Here is a 7,581-nt window from a genome sequence, read left to right on the forward strand (position 1 = left end):
TAAACTGGAGCATGAAACTAGCAGTAAATTTGTACAGTAATACAATTAATATTGCAAATTGAAATTGAGAGTTAATAACATCCATGAATATTTGTACTAAATATACAGTATTTCTAAACATATGAAGGTGCTCTAAACCTCTTACCCAGTTATTTTCTCTTCTTTGAGCCCGTGGATGTGAACTGCACTTTATACTTGTGTGGGATTAATGGCGTGTAAAGCCTGTTGGAATAATGAAATGGCTCCTATGTGCATCCACACGTTGCTGTTTTTTTTTAACCTCTTGTGAATAATGATGATTACTCCATTTGTGTCTGTAATTATCATTGACTGGATAAAAAGAGGGTGATTAAACAGAGCACTTTCATCAGCCACTAGGATCTGAATATGTAGGTAGGTCAGAGCTGTATTTGTGTTTGTTGAGGTGGTGATAATGGAAATAAGGAAAAAAAAAATGAATGAAGGGCTTGTGCTGAGCAGCAAGTGGAAGATAGTGAAGGATCTATCTGTATGGCGTCCGTGTCCTTTGGTTCTATGTTGTCCAAGTTGACATTCCAGAGGAGCAGGGTAATGTTGTTGTTCTTTACGAGGTCTGCTGATTCTCACTAGCTAGTTATGAACAGTTCTGGTCCGCAGAGCAGAAAATCTCATCACTGTGCATATTTACATGGATCCTGTAACATTGGCATAGTCACAAGAATCTGTAACAGGAAAAGAGTGGGAAATACGATGCTTTGAAGACGACCCTGGAAGAAAATCAGTGCAGTGCATTCATAGTGAGTGGGTGCTGATGATCTGCCAAGAAGTGATTAAGATCATCTATTGGTTTTGTGCAATTTTACCACTGTGTATCAATTCATATCACATGCACTCATCTAAAGATACCATGGAGTCTCATAAGATATGACAGGAAACTATCTATCTAATTTATGGCCAGCAGTCATGGGAACTTTTAAAAGGCTATAGAATAAACATCTGAACATACTGTAGCTCCTTTTCATCATAATATACTGCTCATTAGTACCACAGAACATATCCAGCCCGTTCATCCACATTATTGTGCATTTCTTCTATTAAACACTGCCAAATGCAGTGCACTGCCTCAACTATTTCATGAAATCCAGCCATATGGCTTTGATATCAATGGAAAATATGACTGTAAGCCTTCTGCACTCTCCAGTCCATCCCTGCTCTTGTTCTAAAATATGCATGACAATGGTGAGCCTTTTACAAAGTCCACTCATGGCGTCCAACTTTTCCAGCTGAGGATCTCTGACCCTCGCTTAGCTGTTGACAGTCGTCCCAGGATGTCTCCAGTCAGCAGAACCTCAGGTATCTGTCAGCAGAGGCGAGACAGGAAAAGGCTTTAGACTTCATGTGGTAATATCTGCATGGAGATGGAGTCTGGATGGAAGTGTATTCCCCCCTCCATGCTGCTGTTTCCTCCGCTGAGAATTGGCCTGCTTCACTAAAGTGACTCACCATTCAGCCATGCAACAAACATGGATGCTTATCCCCACTTAAATCTGTCCACTCCGTGTCAGGTTTTCTGCTGTGTCAGCTGTTGTGAGTGGGATTTAGTTGTATGTAAACAATGATATTAACCATGCTGGTATCTTGTTAGCCTTCAACCTTGTATTACAGTGGCAGAGCAAGTTGTCCATCTTCCTGCTGATTATCTGGGTTTGGGTAACCGTGCCAGCAGGGCAAGAACGGCAGCCCAGATGCACTTTTCCAAGTAGTTCTCTTCATGGGACCCCAAGGTGCTTTCAGGCCTGCCAGAAGATGTAGTTTGTCACAGACAACTGGAGTTACATCAAGATAATTTTGCCTTGTGTCGCTGTATGTTCAATCATTCATTCATTGATACAGTGTAATTGTGATCTGGAGGTCTGCAGTGTAATGGCTTTTCTGGAAGTGTGTTACTGAAAAGGAGAAAAGAGCTGGGAGTCTTTCTTCAGCTTCTTTAATGTTTACTCTCAACAAACTCCACCGGCATCAGAAAGTTGAGAGAAAGCACACACTGATCAATCACAGTTCTTGCAGTCCCCATGTAGCTTCTACCTTGCTCACATAGCCCCAATGTGTAGTTTGGAGGAGGTGAATGTTAGCTATGGTGCAGACTGTGGCTTACGCACATAGCTGCTGTAGGTATGGTATAACCCTTTGCCACAGGACCATAAATTCAGCTGAAGATTCATACTTTTCATATCAGATAATACAAAAACCCCATTTTGACTTTCTATATCTGCAATCTCATTCCTTTAGTATCTTCTCAAAGCTTGTGACCATATATAGCTTAAGGACAGAAAGTTGGTTTTCTGGGGAAGTGAGTGCTTTAATTTGCTGCACTGCTGCCGGTATTAGTACGATTTTAGCTTTCTTTTTTGATGTTTTATTTTGGAACCTGTTCCTTCACTGACTTACTGAACCATGAGATGTGTGAGATCTTTCTGTGTACTAGACAGCAACATCTGAAAAACTAGCTCATGTCCAATTTTCAGTGAGCCTCTGTACTAAAGATGCTTGTTACTCTCAGAGAAATCACAGTAAACACCGTGGATTCAAGCCTATGTGCTATAGCAGATGCATCCTGAATGCAGTTGGACAGCTGTATAATTTCCAAATGTTTGCATGTACTCTCTTCTACTGTGTATATTGTGTCATACTTCAAGGTTGACATTTCATATCTTTCCTGAACCCTTTAGTTTTGAATCAGTCTCATTGTTTGACAGGGAGTCATGCAGCCTGTTATAATAGCTGTGTATTGTATAGATTTTGTACGGCTCATTCTTCTTCCTGCTAAAGGCTCAACCACATGACTTGGCCAGAGTCTGCAGAATAGATTTACATTCTCTCTGTTCCCACTACTGATCTGAAGTCGGTTTTGATAGTAGTGGTCTGGACCACATTCAACAACTTTTGTGGTTAAGGTCAGCCTCAGTCCGGCGTAACCTGATCCTGATAGGCTCACTCTCTAAGAGCAGCTATTGCAGTTACTGCTCCTGAAATCTATTGAATAATTTAAAATGTGACTGTTTTAGTGTCACCACTTGGCACAAGGGTATCAACTCTTGGCCAGGCTCCTTGAGTACTGTGAGAAAGGACGAAAGGAGCCAGAGGGTGGCGGAGACCCTCCCAGTCGGGTACCATCCAGCCCAGATCTAACCCCATGATGGCCTGTTGACGGCTCCCCAGTGGCTACATGCAACTCCAAGTCAGGACAGCCTTGTTTCACTGGTCGGGTTTCGACTTCTGTGTCTGGTTTTTGGGGGTTGATGAATGGTGCGAGATAAACATCCATAGCTTCCACTTGTTGAACACTTCCTGTTTGGTGTCGCCCAAGTCCTCTCGTGCAGCCAGCAAGGGATCAGTGGCGGGACAAAAGTTCACGACTCCCTGAGAATGACTCCCAGTTAGCCACTTGGTCAGCCTGGACAGCCAGCCAGCTACAGAACATTCCTCTTCACCCAGGCATTTTTGGAGGATGATGTGATGTTGCCTGGGATGGGTGGGATTAGACTGCTAGGAAACTGAAAATATTTGAAGCTAAACACTTGCTTTGGTAGTGCTAAACATTTGACAGATTCGATGGATGTCGTAATGCCAATTGGGGTGATCAACATAGTTTAATTTTCACTCTTTATGAGTCTACATTTAATATCTTACATAGTCGCAATTTCATTTTCAGTGGACCTGCTTTCTGGTGAATGCTGGCAGCGAACATGTTTGACATAAACAGTGAATTTACAGTGCAGCTTGGCGATAGTTAAAAGATTCTCTCACCGTCAAAGGGGATGATAAAGCTTAGCAGGAGGAAGGAAATTTGAAGTTCTTCTGGCATAGGTAATGGAAAAAATCATTAAACCTTTGCCTCAAATGTTAGTTTTATGAATACTTTAATTTTAGTGCTTGTCCTTAGGATGTTGCTGCATTTTCACTACAGCTGGAAATGCTGTGAAAGGCAGCTGCCTCAGCCACAGGTTTCCCTACTGGTTTTGTCAGCACTGTAACTCCCAGTTCTGGTTGAGGGCTGTACATCTGCCTCTGTAATTAGCGAGACAAAGGCCGTTTTGAGTCAGAACCAGGCTACGTTGAGAAACATACAGTAAAATGGCAGAGTATTATAAAACAGAAGGATTTGGATTGTTCTAAACCTTTGTGTAATATCGATTGCATGATGCAAGGTAACACTTGGCAGAGAAAATGAGATCAGCTCAACATTCCTCTTCAAGATTAATTAGACTGAGTTGCAACAGAGTTGAAGGCTTTCTTTGGTTTGCATTTGTGTGCTTTCATCATAGTGTCTTATCTGCCTTTAGGCTTTTTTAGCAAAGGTTATTGTGTCCAATTTTAATCAGAAAATGTTGCTTTGGTGATTATGCTTTAGAATATAGAAACAATAAATGACTGTAATCTCACTAGCACTCTTACCTAAGATCTTAATACGGTGTTAAAGTTTGTGATAATAAACCTGGTCTGGGAAAATTAATCTAAAGAAAGTAGTAAGAGAAAATGAAATACATGAAAATGAGAAGCGAAAATAGCAAGATCGAAGGGTGCAGATGGAAAATGGAGGGACTGCAGTTCACATCAACCAAAACTAACTGAAACACACGGGAAATAAATCACCACCATCTCCCTCCCTCCCTCCCTTGGAGAGTTTAAGTCCACATCTGCATGTTCCTATGGAGCTGGCAGCCATATTTCACCCTAGAGGACGTCCCAACAGCATAGGGCTTTATGTGTGATATACATGGAGCCAGACATTTCCTGGAAAGCACATTCAGCTCCTTCTCAAAAAAAAACAGGTCACCCTCGAATCAAAATACTCACTGTTGGTATTGGTTCTGAATACACACTGTTATGGCCTTAACCTTTTCCCAACTTAGATGGTTTTCAGTGTTCATACTGGTGTATTCCAAAGCCATGGAGTTGACTAAATTGATATCACAATTGGGAATGCTGAAAAAAACCAAAAGTCTTCCATGTAAAACTCAAAAGCCTACTTGCACTAGGAATCTATCAATTTCCCCAGTCTTGGAGTAATTTGTGGAAAATGGAGAGAGAGAGAGAGAGAGAGAGAGAGAGACTCTCCTTGAATACTGATGAGAAAAACGAAAGCGGAGCCGAAGGTGCCGTGCGAGACCCTAACCCCCAGTCGGCGCGTCCAAGCTCGATAACCACACACGAAAATTGTGACATCGCACAGTTCTCTGCCGCGCTAATCATGGGCTTTATGGAACAGCGGTCTCATCGTCCTGCGGCAGGTCGCCTACGGTTACAGATGCGCGGGCGAAGACACGAATATAATCCTACATCCAAGTGAGACCTCCTATAATCCCACACAATATGCGAATGGCCCATAAGTATGAACCGGACTCCACCAGATGGAACTACAAATGCACTCCAAGTCAGAACAAGACCAGCTTAGAGCTACCTTGCGACCTTTCAGTCGAACGCGTAATTTCGACCGTTTCTCGTACTGGTTATATGTTGGCGGAGTTGTTGAAAGTGTGCGCTGAAGACATACAACTAATCCAAATAGCATCTTCCAAACGTTGCTGCAACACAACCTTCCTCGATCTTTCGCCACGATACACCCCAAAAAATTCGAAATAGGGTTTTCCCTTTCCGCCGTTTTCAAGCACCCGTGGATATCCAGTGCGGGGAACCAGATTTAAGTTCCACGGAATACCATCCCTTCCGTACATGACACTCCCAGTGTAGCCCTACGTAGGCGTCACTCACCGTCGTCTCGTCATCACGCCAGTCGCGAGCCTATGTGAGGAACATTCCCTCTTCACCCCATCCAGCATTTCTCTCCCGGATGATGCTGATTGTTGCCTGCTCGACTGCGGTGCTATTGACACTGTCCCATAATACCCTGATAAAAGTATCTGTGAAATTACAATATGTCTGGTATGCGCGTAGTAACATATCTGACAGATTCGATGGATGTCGTCAATGCCAAATTGGCGCGTGATGCAACATAAGTTTAATTTTCGAGCTCTTATATGATACATTTATTATCTTACATAGTGCCATTTCATGTTCAGGTGGACCTGGCCATATTCTGGAGCTGACATGCTGCAGGCGATACATGTTTGACAATGAAACCAGTGTATACAGGCAGCCTTGGGCGATACGTTAAAAATTCTCTGTCACCGTGCAAGGGGATGATGACAAGCTTATGCAGGGTAGGAAGGACAATTTGAAGTCTTCTGGCATTAGGCTAATTGCGAAAACTCTCACTCTCACTCTCCTTTAGCCATCTCAATACAATATCTAGTTTTACTGAATCTTTCTTTTGCTCACCTCTCATCGACCTCACAGCTGGAAAATTGGCTCGCTCTGAATATAGGCCTGCCTCAGCCAGCAGTGTTTTCCCCTACCTGTTTATCTGTGCGCGCACCTGTATTTACTCCACAGCTTCTGCTGATTGAGGAACTCGTATTTGCCTGCTGTGAATTGCAGCTCAGTTTCACCACACTCTCAGTCACGCAACCAGGCTACTGATTGTGAGAATCAACTATCAGTGTAAAATGGCAGATAATGAATAACATAACAGTAAGGATATCATAGAGTATCCGTTTGGTGGTTTGTTGAGTGATCGGAGGAGTGTTTGGCCACTAGTGAACACTTGCAGAGCAAAAATGATGATCAACTCACATCCTCTCAAGATGAAAGTATAGCCTCACCTGAGCCCTGCAACAGAGTCTAAAAGCCATTTCTTTGTTTGCTTTTGTGTGCTTATAATGCAGTCTATCTTAAGTGTGGCGCTGGTGAGCGTGGGTGAGCGAACTCTCTCTGTCCCAATCTCTCTCTCTCTTTGGTGATTTATACTCTTAGAAAGTAGATTCAACACATAAAGAGTGGACTGAGCAAAGACCGCAATGGAATCTCACTATAGTTATCTGTTGCTCGGTAGCTACCATCAGAGATAGCACACATTACAGTGGTGTAGAAGCTTGTGATGAATTAAAAACCATGTGTCTGAGAACATAACTTGTGTGCGAGAGAGTCCTCATTAAAGCACATAGTAGCGAGTCTTTCACACGAGAATACATTGCCAACATAACTTATGCGACACAATGTAGGAACGCCAGTACTACCCACCCTTTAGCAAGATCGAAGGGTGCAGATGGAAAATGGAGGGACTGCAGTTCACCCACATGCAACCGTCATGACTAAACTGACCACCGTTCACTCACCCATCTCCTCCTCCCTCCTTGGGAGAGTTTAAGTCCACATCTGCATTTCCTATGGAGCTGGCAGCCATATTTCACCCTAGAGGACGTCCCACTCAAGCCCAGGAGGTGCTTCTCATGCTGTGAATACACTCTGATTCGGCACGCCCAACATTCTCCTGTGCAAAGCCACATGCTCACCTTCGTCAGAAGACTCCCACCACTCAATACATCGAAGAATTAGCGTCACTGGTTGGTATCGTGGTGTGCTGAATACAACACTGTCTCATGGCTTAAATTTCCCACTTAGATGTTTCCCAGTGTTCAATACGTGGTCCGTAATTAAAAGCCATGGAGTCGACCGTCACTGAACATTGATAGATTCACAATT

General features: G+C 43.1%; 1 protein-coding gene across 2 annotated transcripts in view; it reads left to right on the plus strand.

The window, feature by feature from the left end:
- LOC111225696 (serine/threonine-protein kinase D3-like) overlaps nt 1-7,581 on the plus strand; it is a 43,992-nt gene that overhangs the window by 2,772 nt on the left and 33,639 nt on the right. The window lies entirely within an intron of this gene.

Source organism: Seriola dumerili, unplaced genomic scaffold (genome assembly GCF_002260705.1).
Source record: "Seriola dumerili isolate Sdu_G_001 unplaced genomic scaffold, Sdu_1.0 BDQW01000149.1, whole genome shotgun sequence".
In the NCBI taxonomy this organism is placed as follows: domain Eukaryota; kingdom Metazoa; phylum Chordata; class Actinopteri; order Carangiformes; family Carangidae; genus Seriola; species Seriola dumerili.